Here is a 21,785-nt window from a genome sequence, read left to right on the forward strand (position 1 = left end):
TGAACAGCAGATTGCCATTATCCCTCAAGAGAAAAATGTATAACAGCTGTGTCTTACCAGCACTCACGTACGGGGCAGAAACCTGGAACCTGGAAATCGCCTGTAACCTGGACCGCACGCGTGCGGTCGCGCAAAAGATTGCACGTATCAAACAGTTGTGCACAAATTTCGGTTTACAATGTGTAAGGTATACACTGTGCACACAGTGTAAATGGTAATTTGTGCACAAGTGCTGGATATGTGCAATTTTTCGCGAGACCACAAGCGTGCGGTGCGGCTTGCGGCGATGGGCGGCTCGAGCGTAAATCGGCCCTAACTCCTTGCCTTGCGGGTCTGTAAAGTAACAGCTCCGACTTACTCGTAGACAGCTTGAGACCCGTGGTAAGGTAAGCCTCCGTCTGCGAGGTAAGCCTCCGTCTCATCCAAGGCCGCTTGTAGAGCTTGCTCCATTTCCGCTTGGGAGCCCCCTGGGCACCAGATCGTCATGTCATCTCCGTAAAATGCATGACCTATGCCCTGGAGGCCGCCCAGCCTGTCTGAAAGACCCTTCATGACTACATTGAAAAGCAGTGACGAGATGACTGATCCCTGAGGGGTACCCCGAGCTCCCTATCCGTACAGGCTCGACCGAATCTGCCCCACCTGAATAGTAGCAGTTCTATTAATGAGAAAGGACCTGACAAAGGCCTGGAATTGGACTCCCAGGCCTATCCCGGCCGTGGCCTGCAGAATGTATCGATGTAACACTGTGTCGAACACCTTAGTGAGACCCAGGGCGGGAATCCCTCTCACGTCCCGGGTGCCGCTATCAAAGATTTGCTTCTTTAGCATTAGCATAACGTCCAGCGTCGATAGGCCGGGCCGAAAACCAACCATATTATGTGGGGAGAGGTCTCTGCTCTCTATGTACCCGGAAATCCTGTTTAAGCTCGCGTACTCCGCTACCTTGCCTATGCACGAGGTTAGTCATATTGGTATAACCCCGTGCGGTATAACCTCCACGAAAAGGACCTCCACCTCACCCCGTCCAGATTGTATTGGATGTTCAATAAAGGCTAGATTTTTTTTTTATCATCGTGGCTAGTCCTCTGCCTCCCTGGTTCCTGACCGATACAGTGTTGAAGCCAGAGAAGGTAGGGTCCTCACATAGTATACGACATGTGCAATTTTTCGCACCATCACACGCGTGCGGCAGGCGGGCGATGCGGCGTGCGGCTCGAGCATATATGTACTCGGGCCGCATAGTAAGTGCAGTTATTTTGAACTTTTCTCCTTGATAGGCGGCACTGTTATAAGCGGGATTTGACTACGATTGTAGACACAGCACTTTGTATTAACGTTCGGAAAGGCTCAACAAATGGTACGCGTTTGCCGCAGGTGCAAAGCGCCGTATACAAGCTCATGTGCGAGCATTTCCAAGAGGAGCCGTTGGACGTCAGAAAAAGCTTGTGAAGCCTACGCTTTCCCATAGAGGTTAGTGTCCCTGTACATGGCATTTGAGGATGCATCGGCGGCCAAGCTTCGTATGCGCTTACTCATCTGCGCTCATGCGGGGCGAGAAGAGCGAGGGCTCAATTCTAGACAACAAAGGGTCGGTGGGAACTGCCCACAGGACCTTCTGGGGGCGCGCGGCGGTCGTCGCTACGTCCCACGGCTGGCGAAAAGATAGAGGAGCAGAGCCAGAATACTATGCAAACACCAGCACAAAAGCAAACTGATTTTACAGCGATGCTGTATGCCTCTCCCGTCCAAGGAAATTTTCATGTCGTTGTTGGCGTGGTAAGCAAAAAACCCCCATACGTGGGCCGATCCCGGAGATAGTATAATGAAGAGCCGACCCGCGGCGGAGGTGAAACAGGCGGTAATTAGCACTCCCCATACGTAGACCGATCCCGAAGATAGTCCAATGCCGGCCCGACCCGCGGTGGAGGTGAATCAGGCGTTAAGCACTCCCCATACGTCGGCAGATTCCGAAGATAGTGTAATACCGGATCGACCCGCGGTGGAGGTGAAGCAGGCGTTAAGCATTCCCATACGTGGGCCGATCTCGAAGATAGTGCAATGCCGGGCCGACCCGCGGTGGAGGTGCAGTTCGACATTAAGGGGCCCATATACACAGCTTCGCTTGTCATGCTTCTTAACAGAGTGGAAGGGCACTGAGTTTTTGATATGCTTCATGCCTCAGTAATGCGACAGTTGCAATGAAAATATGAAATGTGCATATTAAGGTGCCCTGCAGTAGTTCAAGTAATACGGGAAATTAAACGTTAACCTCGTAACTCTATTATATTTTTCTCTTGTTTTCCTAATGCTGCCTGTGAGGCGTTTCTCACTTGTTTGGAAAACACCGAACAGAATGCGTGGCCGCTGTTTCAAGTCGTACTGAGACTGGTGCACTTGTTTGTATATACGCTAAGTGGTAAATATCCTCGTCTTCTGGATTTGTGTGATAATAATGAAACAAAAGCAGCATGAGAAAATGTCAAGCAGAGTCAAAGAGTGCAAGGGAGTGTTGCTACAGAACGTCACTTCCGCCTCTTTAACACTGACAATAGGGCAAGGCCCAGTGACGCTTCATTGCATGTTCGCAGGAGCAATAGGTAATCTTCGAGGACCAGGACCAGTTACGCATAACTACAACAAAACTGCCTCCTCTGAGTTGTTTCGTTATGCACTATTATGGTCTAGCCGAATAAGCTGCTAATTATTCGGGTTGAAAACATATATATGCAATTGGCAGAGAGGAAAAGAAAGAAGCACACTTTAAAGCCGGAGACACACGATACCGCTTATGATGAGTACTCATGATTAGTGTGATGAGTACAATAACTGCGCCCAACAAATTGCTACCAGTTGATAGGGCGACGTATTCGCAACGCAAGCGCACTCACGCTCCAAGAGGGCGCAAATTAGCGACGAGGATTGACTGGCCTGCGGGAAATGGACACAAAGCATGTGCACGCACCTACACGCTTCGAGAATAGAGTCAGTATCTAGCTCTATGCTAACTCTGTACTAAGGTGGCATACTACCCTTACAGCTGCGAGACTACACCTGCTGGCGCACGTAGTAGACACTCTTTCAGGTGCATTTGCCACTGCATTCTTCAGCTGTCACTAACTGATGGTTGTGTAAGTAGGGTTCCTCGATGCCAGCGTGGTATTAAGGCACCTTATCTGAGGGCATAGCCTGGCGCCGTCTACCGCCAGCGCTTGCGTGACACTGGAAGTTGCAACATGCGACAAAGCATCTGCCGTCAGCAATGCCAAATAGCATTTTTTTTTTACTGTGAGGGCGTCTTAAAGATTTGATGGGATTTCTTCGTATGACTAAGCAAATAGTAAGAAAATTACAAGAAATCCAGGGCCTCTTTGCAACAATTCGTCGAACTTCTGTCTGCCACCAGTGGAAACTATCGCAGGAACGACCGAGTACGCTATCTTCTTCGAAGGCTGTGAGCACTGTCGTTACTCCAGGAGGGTCAGCTTTAAAGCTCGCACAAAATGTGTACTAGATAACGCGAGTTATCAGGCAATTGTGCAAGCAAGGCGAGGCACACAAGATTTCTGCAAGTACCACAAGGAACGTGGTAAATTTCCTGCTTTCAGATGATTGATTTGAACGGGAAGCAGAATATTTCCGACAGTCTTGGAGATATGTTCGTTTAGTTTTCCACGGACAACATGCGGGTACGTTCGGCTGTTCCAGTCATACAATCACTGTCCTTGACTGTCGTTCGCTGTCAAAGTCCATAGAAGTCAGGGATATCGTGGTATAATCGCAATCACGTTGTCGTCTAGGTCGTTTTCTATATGTTATCGTAAAAAATCAACAAAAAGAAGCCCTTTCAAAGTCTCTCTCTCAATTCTCTCTCTCTCTCTCGTTTTTTTTTCTTCTTTTTTTTTTGCTACAACGGAACCCTTCGTTCACAGATAGCTCGCGGTTTGAACGCGGGCTCTCTCACAAAAAGTCAGTAACATATAGCTGACAAACCTCCGAAAATATGGGTACTATTTTATGTTTTCCTATATACAACATGGCACCCGCTCTATACGGGAGCCAGCACAGTTTATTTTATTACATTTGACTGAAGGTCACCTCGCTCGGCATGAGGTGGCACAGAATAACTGCACACTCATGAGGTGACTGCTGCTGGTGACAGACTTGAGATCTAGGAGCCCCAGCTGGAAAAGATGACGAGAGGGGCTCACAGATGACGATAGGGGCATGCGTCATACACATGATATCTGGGATATCAGCACCACTGTCAGTAGGGCAGGCACTTTTATCATTTGCGTATATAATATTTATCGCCAAACAAGCTTCCTCAAAACAGGTTACGAAGTTCTTTAAGAAAAAGCTGCTTCCGCGTTTCTTCAAGGTGCCTCGTCTCTTTTCTTTAATACATTAATTACGTGAAGGACGCCGGGCTCTGCACCACACCGATGAGTATCGCGCCGGTAATTTCAATGCTTTGTATTTTTATACCGATACCGTTAAACCGATTTTTATATTATACCGATAAACAAGGGGCTGATAAAGTTTACAACACTACAGTCGCTGGGCGTGCATCGACGAAATATTTGGGAGAAATGTGGGTACGTAATGTCTTCCGCAAGACATATATGTGTAAATTATGTTCATTTAGCTATATATCATTGACTGTTGCGTACCTGCTGGAGGAGGAAGATAATGTTCACAAATATGATGACCAAGAGTGCCGCACAGCTATACATATATCATCCGTCATGATCGCTCACCGATTTCACCGACATTGCCACTCCGAGGCGCGCGTACTAACTCTCCGCGCGGGAGGAGGAGCCTTGTCACAGTGCAATGTCCAAGAGTTCCGGGACACTCTATTCACCTTTAAAGAATTCTCTAAACATTTCTATCCGGAGAGAAGAATCTTTCCTCCGCCACATAAAAAGCTCACAAGACCTCAGGCTGTATCTCTTAGGATGCTTCAGACTAGCTCTTATCGTAGTCTGGCCTTCATGAACTGTTTATTCCCGGAACTTTTTAGCTCACAGTGTCCTAGCTGCGGAGGGACATGCAAATTAGATCACATGCTCTGGCCATGTCCCTCGTTACCAGAGGATAAGGACATCACTGATCAGAAGTGGAACTTAGCCATCAAGAGCTCGGAATACCATCGTCAGCTTTGGACTGTCCAGAGAGCCTGCGATGCGGCGGTTAGGCTAGGCCTAACTGTCCCCACGTGGGACACGTGGCCCGCGGTGTCGCCCCAAGGGGCGGTGCTTCTCAGGATGCTTTTAATAGTTATTCGTATCCGTACCACCTCATATCTGCGCATTTTGTGACTGCGTGGGTTTGAACACCATAAGTGACTCTAGAAAAAAAATTATCGCACGCGAAATGGCGCATCAAGTGTAGTGTACAACACATGTGTATCAAAGAAATTCGTATCAGACGGTGTTACTAGCGTGGCGCTTCGCAAGAGCGGTGCCCGAACCGCACCGAATGGCTTCCAGCTCGCTCGCACCATGCTAAACTTTTGGCAGGGAGAATGAAAACGATAGACGACCACATTTTTTAGCACCAGAGGACGAGGACGGAAAGGAAGACGTCGACAACACAATGCAGATCAATCGCGCGTTGTGTTGTCAACGTCTCCCTTTCCATCCTCGTCCGCTGGCGCTAAAAAATGTTATTCCAACATGGAGCAGTGCGACAAAAGGCCTGCGAAGCTGTGGTTTTGAGTGCACAAGGCAGCACACGTCATAAAATGATGCGCATATATTTTGTTTTAAAGCAATTTTTTTTTTGTTGAGGGGGGAGGGCGAAGGGGTTGGCTCTTTCAATCGTTTTCGTAGTCGGTGGTTGGTCGTCGGACTTTCACCGCCTATGCAAAGGGCGCGTACTGTTGACATTCAGTGACGAATGCTAGCCGTGAATATATCAGAGTAAAGCAAAAGAAAAGCCCAGAAAGAAACTTCAATTCTTACATAGTACTCCAAGACTTGAGAGTTTATATAGCATTTAAAATGGTAAAATATGGAATGTGGGAGATTAGGGTGGGGCGAGAGAGGCCCAACAATCCCTTGACCGCCACTCTATTGCGCAACTCTCTCGTACGACCGCCAGATATACACTGCTGCTGTACTTTCTACTGCTGATTCGTAAGTCTTAATTATAAGCCACATTTCTTTCACGATGCGTTGAACAAGGCTACAATTGCCTTCAGCTTGAGGAATGGCCTCGTGCCTTGTGAAGTGTATATTCAGTGAACATCGATCGGCGTCGTCATCCTTGTTGAATCTGATTGTTAGCACCACATTTCTGGTCTAAAGACGCATGCACACACGTGCGCTCGCACACAAGCATACTTCCAAGCTCTGGGGCGACAAAAACGAACCGCCTGCCCCTCCAGACTGGCATACCATATCGCGCCTGCAGCCACATAACGACGGCGACGGTGCCGAATGGCGGGATGATCCACTTTCTTAAATAAAGAGATAAAGAGTAGCAGTTGTGGAGAGGGTCCCTCCGTCTAAGGTACCGCCGGGCACGCCTTTCGGGAGGAACAGCGAGCGGACGCAGATGCTCGACGGTGTCAGCGCGGACGGGGAAATTCCTCGTTCCTGAGTGCATGCATCGGCGAGAGCGTTCACACACGCACATCCACGGAGAGAGGAACCCTTCACCACTCGCCGCTGCAACACCGGCGGCTGCTCCTCGCGGGAGGGCCGCCGCCACTGGCGGTTGTCGCATGCCGCAGCTGCCGCGCGCCGCTCCGTGTGGTGCGCTAATATAGTTTCGTGCAACGCCACCGAGCCGCAGCAGCTTGAGAAGGAACGTCCGCCCGGGGCCGTGGATCCATTCGCGTTGCCCGGCGCGAATGCAGGCAAGCTGTTTGAAAGAGGGAAAGAACACACACACACACGCACACGCACACGCACACGCACACACACACACACACACACACACACACACACACACACACACACACACACACACACACACATATATATATAACAAAGAACAGACCTGTACATTTCCAGAGCCATCCTCAGTGTTTTTGCTTTGCACCCACGGAGGAGCAGCGTGGACGGTGGAAACGGAAGTGGTGCGCGTCTTGACGAAATGAGTAGATAGATAGATAGATAGAAAGAGAAGGAGAGAGAGAGAGACAACGGCGCCGTACCAGTATCAACTTACAGGTTTCCGAAGCTGTCATCTGGCGTAATAATCGCGCATAATCTTTCGCAGGGTCTTTTGAAACTCTTGCTGTTTAATTTGTTGCCGTAGCATCCCTCAGGATATAGCGTTCAAGTTTGCTGACTGTTTTTTGTTGTTCTGTATAATTATGCATTATTATGGCATGCAATTGAGCGTCTCCCGCAATCTGTGTACGGCTGTTCCAGGCGAAGGTATGTTCCTGCAGGGATTTACGCACCAGTCGTTTTATGAACACCAGAAGAGTCGCCGGGCCGACGAGCTCGCTAGAGAGCGGTACAGCTCGCAGTCCCTGACTTGCAACACCGAAGTTGTAAACCGTGTCTCCACCGCTCATGGTGTGAGACTGAACAACGAACGTCACCTGTGCCATCTAGTTATCGCGTTCTGCTCGGCTGTGTAAGCAGCCGATGCTGCCACGGCGGTCAGAAGACGCAGTGCCACGGGAACACCACGCCGAAGCAAGTTGAGACTCGTGTCGAATATGGTATTCTCCTGACAGCGCAGTGCTGGTTGCGGAAGCCGCATACTGGCGTCGTTTGTCCTGCCGCACCTTTCTATTGCAGGCAGCACCTGGCGTCACGTCGCTTTGCCTGACGGCCTCCTTCATGAACTTGAAGACACAATTGTTAGCGTGGCCAGCTATGTCAATGTTAAAGTGCCCTGTCACTGTCATGGGCATCATATCTCATGATAACGGGCTTCGTCATCATCGGCATCATAAGTGAACGCTTTTCTAGCTGTCCGCAGCATGTCGATTCTACCACAGCGTGAAGGGCCCTGTAGCTATGAAAAACGCGTGTTTACGACCTCTTTGCGGGATGCCGAAGCAATGGTAGCCTCATATATTTATTATGTAATAAGCACTTTTCTATGTACCCAAAATTTATATTTAGGTCCCCAAACCTTCAGAGCGACAAGCACTATTATGCAAGTTAACTTCGAAACTATCGCCATGCGTCTGCTTCCTGCGGAAAATGCAAGCGGCCGCCTTCAGGCGAGCCGGAAGTGAGACATGTGAAGAGCCGGAAACGCGTAACACGCAAGGAAATGCGCGTGTTACGGGCTCCCGACGTTTGGGGGGTGCTTCAGCACTAACGATGGTTTCGCCGTGTCAGCCGTTCTAAACTCATTTTCCAAGAATACACACGCACACCAGGCTGCTGCCATTTCGCAGTGCCTATGGACTCGCGGGTGCACTGCGCGCTCCCATTACCTTACGTAACATACATTTCCTACTTCTGTTCCTGCTGGCGCTGTACGTCTGCGTCTCGCTTGGTTCAGCCGGTTCAGCCAACACCTGCTGGATAACGGAAGGCTTGTGCGCTCTGACTGTGACGTCATCAAGGAAGGCCGAGGCTCCCACTGACAACAGCGCGTTGTAGAATAAGAGGGAGAGAGAGAGAGAGAGAGAGAAACTGATGATAGAGGTAAGCATCGTTGGCGTCGTCTTCCATTGAAATGTATGGGCTCTCAGCCTTCCAGTGTGACGTCACGGCTCAAAGCCGGCATGCCTTGCGTTATATGGAAGTTGCTGGTCGAGCTCTCGAGTAACGTCAGCGTATCTTTCCGTGTTAGTGCGTAATTGGTTAAAAGGGTGCTTTATACCTGTTGTTAACCTTTTCCTGCTTTTCACTCTTCGTAATCGGTCGTGAACACATTTGCGTCGATATGATGCACACGAGTGCTTTATCGAAGGTGAAATGTACTATAATGGCAGGTGTCATCGGAGGAGAGCGGAGCACTTCGCGGGTGCAGTGACAAAAAAAGAGGGAGAAAAGATAAGAAAGGCGCGCCTGGAGAAGTATGGGCTTCTGTTTCGCGTATAGATGGTGCCAGAAAGAAACAAGTGCAGCGGGCGGATACACATTGGTACGACTGAGTATGCCGGGTGCTTTGATGAGCCATGACCCAGCCACAGTATATAATGCAACGGGCACGAAACGACAAGAGCGGAGGGAAAATGTCTCGCGGCTTCAGATACAAAGGATCGGTGCGACACGTTTCGGTGAGAGGCGTCGTTGCAGATCCCCTTTAAAGCCAACCGGGCCCAGTCCTGGTTAACCTCCCCGCCTTTCATTTATCACTTTCTCTCTCTCTCTCGCGGGGCATGTTGGCTACTCGCAAGTGCCAGCAAGGAAGCCACCTTAGTGCTGGAGCCTGTGCGGAACATCCCCGTAGCTCTCTGTCCTCATTCCCCGGCCTTGGTTTTCTTTCCCCGATCTTAGACAGGAACCGCCGCACGGCAGAACGACGGCTAAAAAGGGGATGGAGTCTCGTTAGAGTGCACCTCGTTGTGTCGGAACCGCTGTCAACCCAAGTGGCGACACTCACCACAGCGCGCATAAAACTACTAGAGTTTGAAGTCCATGGTACAGCGGGGAGTTAGTTGCCTTAATCGTGTGCAAACATGGAGCCGAATCCGTATACGCGCTGGCCAGACGTGCTTTCGAGATGCGACATGGTAGAGCTGAGTTGACGCTTTTGTCTCTACAAATGACGCTCGAACACCGTCCATACCGCGCGCTACCTGGGGTGGTGACCCAGTGGTCATGGCATTGAGCTGCTGAGGTCGTGGGTTCGATTTCGGCCGCAGCGCCTGCATTTCGATGGGCACGAAAGGCAAGAACACTCGTGTACCGTGCATTGGGTGCGCTTTAAAGAACTCCATGTGATCAAAATCAACCCGGAGACCCCCACTACGGCGTGCCTCATAATCAGATCGCGATTTTGGAACGTAACACCCTAGAAATTATTTTTTTCAGTCGCGCTCTGCTGAGCACGCTATAAACTTGAATCGTCACGGTAAAAAGAAAGAAAAAAGAAAAAGAGTGTCGTGCCCAGCCCTTTCGGAGCACACCTGAGGAAATTAACGCGGATAGGTACTTTTAAATCGACAGTGCGCACACCTTTACTGCGTGTCTTCCATCACTGCACCGATTCGGCTGACTATCGATGCCGTGTGACGTCGCTCGACTGCACGGAACTGTTCACTACCAGCCTTCTTGTGCGGCGGAGGAAAGAACGCACTTCCAAGCGGCAGGGGAAAGTCGGAAAACCGAGACGTCCTCCATTACACGCTTGTTTTACCACCTTCCTTCTTTCTTTCTCGTGGTGGAGAGAAGTTGGCTAGTATGATCTGGCCGTTTAATGCCACACGCTCCCGCGCTCCTTCGCTTGGTGTAGCCGACGCGGCAGCATTGCATGCATTTCATGGGCGTTTCTTGCGAGGTACGCGCTTCGGAAGCGTTGCAGGAAAACCCATCGTGCGGGTCTCGGCCGGAATGCGCGCACGCTCCGTGAAGATGGGTATCGCACGGCCTGTCTGGAAGGTGCACCATCAAGAGGAAGAAACTGCCGCGCTCAATCGAACGGCAGTCGCGAGCTTTGTGCGTCCGCGGTACGGCTACAGGACTACTCTCTCTACTGCGGTAGAATAATTGGCCACGCTCTTTGTTCTATTCTTCAGACAGGAAGGCCGGCCGCACGCCGACCGCTGCGAATCCGATTCGAGCGCTCCCTTGCAGCTCGGGGTGCCAAAATTAACTGCTTGTTTGGTCACTTCTTGCGTTATACTGGAGCAGTAAGCATATGGCTGTTGCTACGCGAGCAGGAAGACACTTTAACTCTTCTTCGGAATTACACCTTGATGTAATAATTTCTGAGCTCATTTAGCTAAAGTTCCTGCTTTTGTATTTTCACTTGAGACAAAGCGCCATCGCCGTTATTTAGATTTGCGCGCCAAGAGCTTTGGAATGACAGTGCACGCATTTGCTATATAAAATAGATACGTTCCGGTAGCGCCCCCCCCCCCCTTCCCTTTCTTTATATCTGCAATGAAACTACGTACGGATAGGCAATACAGACATTTGCAATAAATAAATAAATAAATAAATAAATAAATAAATAAATAAATAAATAAATAAATAAAGACTACGCTGTTTTCTCAATGCGTCTCGGTAAGATGCGAAGACATTTAACATTTACCGTGTTAATCACACATCAACTGACACACAAATGCATAAGGTGAAAATGTACTTTGTTCTAACCGAAACTCGTGCGAAAGAACTGTGCTGAAGCAATGCAAAACGCTTTTATGTTTTATTCTGTTATAAAAAAAGAAAGAAACACGTAAGAACCTATATATACTACATAGATAACACGAAGCTCACACGCTTCGAACCTCAACGTCATAGAGCTAGACCGACTTCTCCATTAGCAAGCAAGCATTATGGGAATAAAAATGGGACGCAGTAACCGGCGCTATCTGATCACTTCTTGCCTTTCCCACTTGGCTGTATACAAGGGTGATCGATCGACCTTTGTGATGTCACTGATTAAGGCGCAAAAAGGAGGAGAAAAGAAAGGGAGAATGCAGCGATGTTAGCCGGAAAAGCATCTGGTTGGCTACCCTATACTCCCGGAGAAGGGATAAGGGGAACAGAAAGACGAAAGAGAGAGAGAGAGAGAGAGAGACGCGGTGACAAGGTGGGCTATGGAGTCGGGCAACCAGCTCTGCAACACGCAGCCTACAGCGAGTAGATGAAACAGTTTTCAGTAGCATATATGATATATGCAGCCCAATTTCACGTCAACAAATTCACAGCTCATCGTAAGGCACACGGGTCCAGCTTCTGATCTGACTGGGCAACGACGTACGAGAGCGTAGAAGCGCATGCGCTCCTCGCGACGCTCATGGCCACGGACGTATAGCCCAACCTGACGCACCGGGCTAAAGCAAGCGTTGGTACAGGCGCAGGTCTGTTATCATTCGAAATGAGTAATTTTCGTGTCATCTCCACCGCGCGGTCTCGGCCCATCTTAGTTACTCACTCAAACTGTCGAAGCGCCTTCTGGCCAGCGCTGGTTCCCTACGCAAAAGTAAATGCAAATCGTGATGCAAACTGTATACTACTTGAGAAGTTTAATGCACGCAAATAAGTGGTTGTGATTGGCGCGCATCTTAATATGCGTGTCGACCAGAATAGCTTCGATGCGGCATGAAATAGATCGGGACCATTGCCTCCTTAGACCGCATAGCTCCCCTGAGATGTCACTTGGATAAAATATGTTTTTCTGCAGAGGCTATTTACACCGTGTATTCGCAACAGAGACAGCGCTGTGCGTAAGAGCGAAGGTAGCTCAAGCTCTGCTGTGCTGTCCGTCTTAGGAGCTTCTTGTTCTCTCCTATACTGCATGTCCTGTCATAGCATATCTACACTGACGCTATATTGTGCAACTTGGTCTAGGAAGGGATCAGAGTTCCTAGAACTGGTGCTGTGTACTTTGCAGACGCGCTGTTTGGAAGCAACGCCCCCAAAGGGACCTTGTGCAACACCTTTTCTTCAAACCGACCGAACTTCAATCACACTGGCATAGGTGCGATGCCTTTTATGAATATATTCCCCAATAAATTTTGGAAGGGGCCTAATAATAACGGAGATATAAAGAGCGCAATGTATACCTTTCTTATTCGCTCTCAACTGGACGTTTGTTCTTAGGGACGGTGCTGATAGCAGTGCCCTGCCCATTGCTCCTTTCTCTTTCTTTCTTTTTTGGCGGTGCACTCATGGTAACCCTTCAAGACTGGCGTCTGACCAAGGTGTCCGTGAACGACAAAGTATCCGTGACAGGGCGGGCGAGACGTGTTAACAACCGCAGCTTCTTCATTTACTAGAAGATTGGAGTGGTGAGCATGCTCCTGTGGGGCTGTCTTGCTGGCTATGACGGCATTGACGGTGGTCTCGAAAGTCGTAGAGGAGAGCAAGTCAACCATTAAGTGAGACTGTGGGCTCCCTGCCGCATGCAGCGAAATAATATTTGGCTCGCATGTTCATGGCAGCGTGGTATACAGATGCCCCTTTAAACTATGTGAAGCCACTACTCTACAGGATCCACTTCATGCATGGCACATTCGTCGTAAATTGTTCTTATATGTGCGATTTCCGCAGACTTTCAAGTTGAAACTTTTCAAATGTTTGAAGCCGGAATTAAATGGGCCACAAAAAACAGTTCCGCGACATGTGCACATGTGGTGCGTGGCTTTGTCCGAGTAGAAACTAATTTCCTCGCTCCAAATCCAGTTTATTGCCTGTGCAATTACATATTTGCCAATTACCTCGTTTCAGACCATTTTTCCAGCTCGTAGCCACTGTGAGGTGCTGGTTGTTCCTGTACAGAATTGCTGAATTCATCCTGCCAAGAAAGAAGAATTGCGAGTTTAAAGGCAACGGTTAAAATTTCAATTACGAGAGAATACTAACAGCAGAAAGAACCACCCACAGAAATGTTCAGTATCACGCATTGCGGCATTCGTGGAATTAAGAATTAGGACACTGTTAGTGATTACAATACTGCTTATAGGTGTAATTCCTTTCTATTTAACGAAAACGTGATTCGCCATCTTGGTGATAGAGGTTTCTTCTCGCACGCAGTTTTCTTCGCGTGAAATCCTACAAAAAATAGATAAATAAAAGGAAAACGAACTGACAATAGCTACTTCGTGGACATACAGTCGCGTGCAATATGAGCTGCAACACGGTGCCCATGTTCAGAAGGACACCAAGACCGTACGGCAGCGCCGACGTACGAATAACTGGAGGTCTAAACACCCGTATACAATTAGTGGTATTTATTACACCAATTTTTCGTACGTAGGCGCCGCCGTTCAGTCTCGAGGCCCTTTTCAGCACGTGCAATGTGTTGCAGCTCATATTGCACGCGATTGTACCGGAAACTGGCGCAATATAGTCGGCCGTATCACTTTGATTCATATTCCGAGCGACTCCCTTGCTGTCCTTCGATCTCTTTTCGTCCTCAAAAGTCTCGAGATACCTTGAGGTCAGTGAACTTAAGGCAACGTGTAATGGAGAAAGGAATCGAAGGTAGAAAGGTGCCAACTGATGACACGGGACTTGCTCGTGGGAGATAACTTCGCTCTCCCGTCCTGCATAGCTGGCCTCGCGTGCATGTAGTGCACACTTTATCGCTGCGCGCCATCTTCGTTGGTCTCTTCGATTTAGTGCATCCATCGCGTGCCCCGGATCGGTTCGCGAGCGGACATTTGCATTTGGGCTTCATCGAAACGCGGTCGGCCGCCTTGCCAAAGGAAATGGAATCCGCAGCCACTGAAGTCGGCTGCGAAAGGTGTCGGCGACTATGCTGCAGTGCTCTGGTTGTGTGCGCCAACGTTACTAGGTGTGCGCGGCGTAACCCCCTCACCTTGCTGGCCTCACGGCGCCGAGCAACTCGAAATGTACTCCCCATGCATGATAAGCCGCACTGCAATCTTCACGGTATGGAGTTCTCCAAGTAGAACGTGGCGCTCTTTGGTCATGTCGGGCTCTTGCGCAAAAACACACATTATTGTTATTATCATCATCATCATCTAAGTAGAACAGGGCTGCATTTGCTGCAAAATCTTCAGCAATTTTATCAGTAATTAAATTCTAAAGAATTGAACAAGACTGCGCTCACTCGGAAAGTGGCACGAGAAAAATGCGCCCGGTGGGAACGACCTAGCGCAAGTTGTGTTTGTTGCGATGACAGTTCTTTTTTGCTTTTGTTTTAGGGAGTAGCGTGGGTTCCCTAGAGTGAGAAAAACAAAGAGAATGAAAGGCAGGCAGGTTAGACAGGGTGTACCTGTGTTTACTAGCCTATATACCCTGTGGGAGGGGTATGCGAGAAGAAAATGGAAAAAAAAAAGATAAGAAGGGGCGCGCGCGCAAAACGCGTGCGACCACGTTGCGTTCAAAGGCAGACTCCAGTGTTGTGACACTGCGCCTGTGCCGTTTTCAAGGCCTGCGTGGTCTATCTCGATGTAAGGCAACCTTATACTGCGTTGCTTGTGGCTGGGCGTCGCTTCAACAAACACTGGCATCGGCATGATGGACAGGGCCACGTGCCACCTTCGTGACTGCGACGAGACCACAGCGCACATCTTCATCTACTGCTCTTCTTTTGATGACAGAAGGCAGGTATTGCTTGCTCCTTTAAGAGGAAGCTTTAGCTCGGGTGCTCCTATCTAAATACATGTAAAAGGAGAATTCGTTTTTCTCGGCAACCAGTGCACCAAATTTGACTGGGTTTGCTGCATTTAAAAGAAGAACTTAAAATCTAGTGACTGTTGGTTTCGAATTTTCGAGTTATGTCGTCAATTTTTTATAAAAAAATTGACAAAAATTGCAAATTTTCAGAAAACGAAACTATCAAGTTTACAACTCTGTAACTCAGTAAGAAAAAACGATATCACAATTCTGTGAATTGTATCTGATAGCACATCTAAAGCGGACAAAATTGATATGTTACACATGAACCTCAAAAATTGTAATAATATGTAATTACAACTTTTGCAGAACCCTCGTAAACAATGTAACGAATTCACGTAAGATGTAAAATGACATATAGTATTTGTCCGCTTTGAATGATCTAACGGATTCCGTTTACAGAACCGCGATATCTGTTCTTGATGTAGAGCTATTTGTTTGTAAACTTCATGCTTCTATTTTTTTCAAACTCCTGAATTTTTGAAAATCTTTCTAACAAACTTCAAGCCCTAAATCAAAATTCTACTTCCAACAGTCACTAGAATTCATCTTACTCTCTCAAATGCAACAAATTTCATCAAAATCGGTCCAGGAGTTATCTCAGAAAAACGTTTTTGCGTTTTCACATGTATTTGAATAGGCCGCGTCGGAGTTGGGCCCTAGCTAAAGCTTCCTCTTAAGCCGACTGGATGACAAGGAGTTCACAGAAGGAAAGATTTTGGGACTATGGACTCGACCGTCATGAGGACAGAAAGCCATCAGAACCCTGCTGCACTTTTTATAGATTATGTGGGTTTCCTAAATATTTTCTGGGTTAAAACAGCTCCACGCTGGCTTACTTTTCCCTATCTCAGCAACAACTCTACCCTTCTTGTTTTCAATCGTGACCTACTTGCAATGTTTTAACGCCCATCGTTGACGTATAGCGAGAAATTTATTCTGAAGGAGAACGCCCCCCCCCCATATGTGGGAGGCGGTGTTTACAGGGCATATAGGTCTGCCTAACATTCGTATGAGAGGGCGAAGAGGGTCAAAAATTCAACTATACTGTACATGGTCAAAGACATGTCACGAAGTGGTTGTACTATATATACATATATACATACATACATACATATATACATATACACACACACATTTCTGGCACGGCCATACTGCCGCAGCCAACTCTTTGGCACACCAAGACCATGCTTCACCCCCCCCCCCCCCCCAATTCTCTCTTCGATTTGAGAGAAAAAACGATTTGTTTTGTCGAACCTTGTTAATCCTGCCAGCTTCCCTAATTAAGGTGTACCGCATATCGAGTAGATGAATTTCAGATATAATAAGACTCACAAGGAGCGCACAAACACATAGCCTCGCGTTCCTTGCAGCAACAAAGCTAAGAAGAAAGAAAGCGGATCGGCTGATGTTTATCAGTGGAAGCACTCGCGTGCTTCCACAAGGTGGCGCCGATATTACGCATGTCGCTCTACGGTGGCATGTACAGCTATGCATGCATATGCGCTCGCTATTGCATTCTCGATCATGCACTCGAGGGCTACCGCGAGTCAGAAGGGGATTGAGTCCCACTTGCGGGAGTTCTCAACTTGGCGAAGAGTGCGATATTTGCTCAACGGCTCAAACTACTTCACTCGGCGCCAGCGAGGCGAGCGTGGAGGGAGATCAGCGGGCTGGCCATGGCGGCGGAGCGTTTCCCCTCGTTCTTGCGAAGGTCGCCCGAGGCGCGCCTCGGCTGCCTTCCGTCTTCGCTAACGCCAGACGGAAGCGCCGGAAAGCTGGCTACGAAAACCGCGGAAGCACCAATTTTTCTAATCTCATTCCATCTCCCGACGCTGCGCGCGCATCACTGCACGGTATAGAGCTGCCCCCCTGCGGGCGCTTTTGTTGTAACCTAAAAGCGGCGAACGCGACATAAACTGCACTTGAATGAAATCACCCCTACTTTTTTTCTTATTTTACTACAGAATAAAGGAAAGATGTGTTAAGGGAACAAAGAGTAGCAGTCGTGGGCGGGAATTTTCACGAGCGGCCACATGGGGCCAAGAAAAAAAAAAAGCGGATGAAGGGGATGCAACATTTGGCTCGGCTGCATTGAGATTGGAAGTTGCGCGAGCCGGCAAGTATATATACCGCGTGTATCAGCGAACGCTCAGTTCATTTTTAATTGTCCGGGGCAGACAGAACAGTCCAAGTCCATGAGCTGGCCTACTGGAAGAGGCGGACATTAATTATACAAAAAATAGAGATGCATGATGGACTAACTAACAAGAAATTACTAATTAAGTTTTCAACTAATTACCTTATGAGACATATTGCAATTTACAAATTCTAGCCGGTGAGTTTGCAAGGCAGACCCACTTGGAACGACCTCTCCGGATGACACCAGTTTCGGGATATTATCCCCCGAACTTTGCGGAGAAATGCATTGGCGTTCCAGTTACTTTTGTGCTTCATTGCATAATATGACGTTTTGTTGAGAGAGTAAATGGAACGACCGTGCATTTTTACCGCAAGTTTGACAGCGCATACCTCGTAAATAGTGTCATCAAAACATTCCTTTTCAAGTGGATATGCCTCGCAGTCTCACCCACTAGAATTCTTAAATTGCAATATCTATCATAAGGTAATTAGATAAAAATTTAATTAGCTAAATTTTGTTAATTCGATGATTAAGCATATAATTTTCTTGTGCCCCTAATGTCTGCCTCTTCGAGTAACGAGTTCATGGATCTGAATGGTGCTATCTGCCACAGGCAAATAAAAAAAAAATTGAAAGTGTTCGCTGAAACAGCCGATATATATATATATATATATATATATATATATATATATATATATATATATATATATATATATATATATATATATATATAAAGAGAGAGAGAGATATATATATTTCAATGGTCCAAACGTATTTACAAAGATGAGGAGCACAACTTTGCGGTCATCTTTTGTTTATCGACCCGATCATGCGACTGCCTAAACGAATAGCCAACAAACATAGCGGAATGAAAGAGGGCAATCTGCTTAGACTAGTCCAAGCGTTCGTAGTAAGCAGAATAGTATACGTGGCATCGTACCTACGATGGTACTCGTCAGAAAAATACAAATTGAACTGCTTAATCAGAAAAATCTACGACAAGCAATCGGACTCTCCATCACCACCAGCAACAATAGACTACTGCAGCTAAGTCTCCACAATACACTGGATGAGCTAATCGACGCACAACCAATAGCAGAATACAAACGCATGTCCAAATCTAAAACAGATAGGGAAATATTGGATCGCCTAGGTATAAGGTACCTTACCCAATATGACGTCAAAGTAGATATGCCCAGATACATCAGAGACATGATAACGGGCCCTCCAATGCCCAAGAATATGCATCCCACCCATCATCAGGGTAGACGGGAAAGCAGAGCACGCTAAATACAGAAGAAATTCAGTAACATCAAGGACACCACATTTGTAGACGCAGCTAGAAACAGACAAGCGTGCCTACACAGCAGTGATGATAAATTACGAATTACGAGGGAAAGTGCACGACGAGCGCTACAGTCAACCCGCTAGATGCAGAAACCGCAGAAAAAATAGCTATCGCGTTAGCCATAGCACAAACGCAAGTGTGCATAATCATCAGTGATTCCCAGACGGCGATACGAAATTTCGCCTACGGTCGAATCTCCCCAGAGGCACGACGACTCCTAAAATTAGCTAATAAGCACAACAAAAGTGTCCATCTCATCTGGACACCAGCTCACACGCTACCAGACGGCAGCAATGAGGCGCTGCACCGCATGGCTCGAGAGCTTACGGACCGAGCCGCGGTTAGCCCCGCCTCACCGAGCACCGACGAGTGGGAGTGGGAGTGGGAAGATCGAATGACCAGATTTCACGAAATTACTCAACACCACAGATAGTAGAGGCGCACATTCCCGCCGCCGCACCCAAAACTAAGCAAAAATCAGTCTGTCGAATGGTGGCAGTTACAGACCAGATCCTATCCGAGTCCAGCTATCATGCACCTATTAGACCCAGATTTATACACGACAGACAAGTGCAGACATTGCGACGCTAGAGCCACCCTGGAGCATATCCTATGGGAATGTACGGCTATAATACACAATAACGGTGATGAAGCCTCAAACAGCGACAGCCTCCGTGCGCACTGGGAGTCTGCGTTGCTCAGCGCGGACCTGCAGAACCAATTCTGGGCTGTCCAGCGAGCCGAGGAAGCCACCAAGGGCCAACAACCCTTCGCCGAAACCTAGGCGCGGTCAAGGCCCAACCCACCAAATCACAGGGCACTCAATAAAGTTATTTGAATGAATGAAGTCCTGGCCAGCGAGGTCTATCGCAGTGAAATCTTGATTTGAGCGAGGTGCTTCATACTTCATTAAAACGCAGCGCGACTGGGACGACGGCAAGCGAGATGAAACACCAGCGCCAACGCCTGTGTTTAGTGCCTTGTCTTCGTACTAATCGGTCTGCATTTTAAGCGAGCCCACCATAGCAGCATTGCGCTTCTTTTTTGGAAACGTTGTTAAAAGAATCAAAAGCGGTGTTCGCATTTGGCGCCAGTGTCCTGCCCTGCCCTGTCCTGCGGTGGGTAAGGAGGGGGTAGAAGGGGGGGTAGTGCCCTGCAGTACCGTGGACCACGCGCCGGTTTGAATCGAGGGAGCGGTCCGAAAGCGCCACCGTCGCGGAAACCCGCGCGTCACGTTTCTCGCGTAATGGTAACTGCCACCATCGGGCGCCGATTGCGCCGCGGAACTGAGGAACTCCGAGGAAGCGCGCACTTCCGGAGGCGGCTCAAATTACCCCCATCACGGCAGCGAGCCGGCCGTCTCCGCGCGACGCAGTGGCGGCCATGTTGTGTTGCTTCCGCGGCCAGAGTGGGAGCCACGTTTGCGTTTTTATAAATACACTTAGACGCACGTGCGCCTGTACACACGTATACATATGCTTCCACACGCAACAGGTTTCGCTCTCTCGAGGAAAGGAGCTGCGCCGGCTAGCTCATCGCGCACTTCCTCGTCCCGTCAGCTGATACAAGCGCACCGTTGGCTCGATCACAGCGGCAACTCGGGCGCGTTATGAAACGCAGGCTGATCGCCACCGCCGCATCCGAGGAATGTGCGTGCCGTACAGCCGCCGTGCGGAGAAGCATCCTGCCGCGGATCTCGAAGCGCAGAAAACGCTCACCGGTGGGGTCACGCTGCTGAGCACGAGGTCGCGGGTTCCCGTCCACGGCGGCCAAGTTTAGAAGAGGGCGAAGTGTATTTAGATTAAGGTGCACGCTATAAAGAACCCCGGGTGGTCCAAATTAATTCGGAGCCCTCCACTATACGGCGTCCCTCGCAATACACTGCGCCTGTTTCGTGACGCTCAACCCCATAATTTAATTTTAAACACGGACAACTGCCCTCCATCGATGTTTACTTGGAAGCGCGGAGCTGAGCTATGCGCCAACGTTCCTGCTGACTGACGCCAAAAACTATTGATGTCGTGCTTAGGTGGATTCTACACATAGGTGAACACACGTGTGCGTACCATTACTGCGGTGCTGCCCCCAACTTGCGCATGCTTTCGAAGTGTGTCTGCGCGTGACGTGCGCTGTGGTGTTCTGTATGCGCACATTCTAAACTCAGCGTGAATTGTACGTGAGCGTATTCCAATTTCTGCGTTGCTCTTATGTTCGCTTATTTGCTACATTTTGACACTGGGGCGAGATTGTAATGTCAGTATTTTATAAAACCAAGGGAAAAGGGGCAGTCGGCAACGCCCAAGATGCAATCTCGTGCGCGTATACTACACCTGTAGTGCATAGAACTGTTGCCGAATGCACTGCAGTGACGCGCTAGAGTAATGGGCAAGCTCACGGGCTGCATTTTGTGTCGACATCCGCTCTGGTGCATCCATTCGCCCTTCTGAAATTTTCAACTTTAGTTTCGCTTAGACAACGGAATTCGAATTTCGTAGCTTCCGCGAGCATGATTATCTCAGGCTCGTCCCGCCATGTCACGAAACCGTGAAATTAGCTACATGAAAAGGACCTTTCAGCGGTTTTTTGCAGGGAGCACGGAGACGCGTTTCGGCGACCTCGAGGAGCTCTTTCGTGTCTCGACAGTATATTCATGTGGGGGCCAACGAACTAGGCGGCGTCCTAGGAGCAAGTGTGTAGAGCACGTGTAATGAAGCCTACATCGAATTAAACATTTGCGTGTTGAGTTCTGGTGTTTGCGCGTTGGTATAACTTCGGCCGGCCGGCCAAGGGAAACAGCTAAGCGAGATAACTCCAGTCGTTAGAGAGGGAAGGAGAAAGACGAACATGACAAAACAGGAGACAGGAGGGTGCTAAACTTCCAACTGATTCATTTTGCGACACCCATGAAAGCTTATATACTCAGTGGAAACAGCAATATACACACAGCTCATTGTAGACGTGCCAGCAAACGCACAAACGTCAATTCTTTACATGATAAAGCTAGAGACACGATCTTACACAAATACCTGCAAAGTTTGCTATGGCTTCC

General features: G+C 48.5%; 1 long non-coding RNA gene across 1 annotated transcript in view; it reads right to left on the bottom strand.

Annotated features, from left to right (window-relative positions):
• LOC139054898 (uncharacterized) overlaps positions 1-20,688 on the bottom strand; it is a 41,024-nt gene extending 20,336 nt beyond the window's left edge. The window contains exon 1 of the long non-coding RNA XR_011511604.1: positions 20,455-20,688. This is a non-coding gene — a long non-coding RNA (uncharacterized lncRNA). The remainder of the gene's footprint in view (positions 1-20,454) is intronic.
• Positions 20,689-21,785: the final 1,097 nt, after the last annotated feature.

The sequence above is a fragment of the Dermacentor albipictus genome, chromosome 1, assembly GCF_038994185.2.
Source record: "Dermacentor albipictus isolate Rhodes 1998 colony chromosome 1, USDA_Dalb.pri_finalv2, whole genome shotgun sequence".
NCBI classification, from domain to species: domain Eukaryota; kingdom Metazoa; phylum Arthropoda; class Arachnida; order Ixodida; family Ixodidae; genus Dermacentor; species Dermacentor albipictus.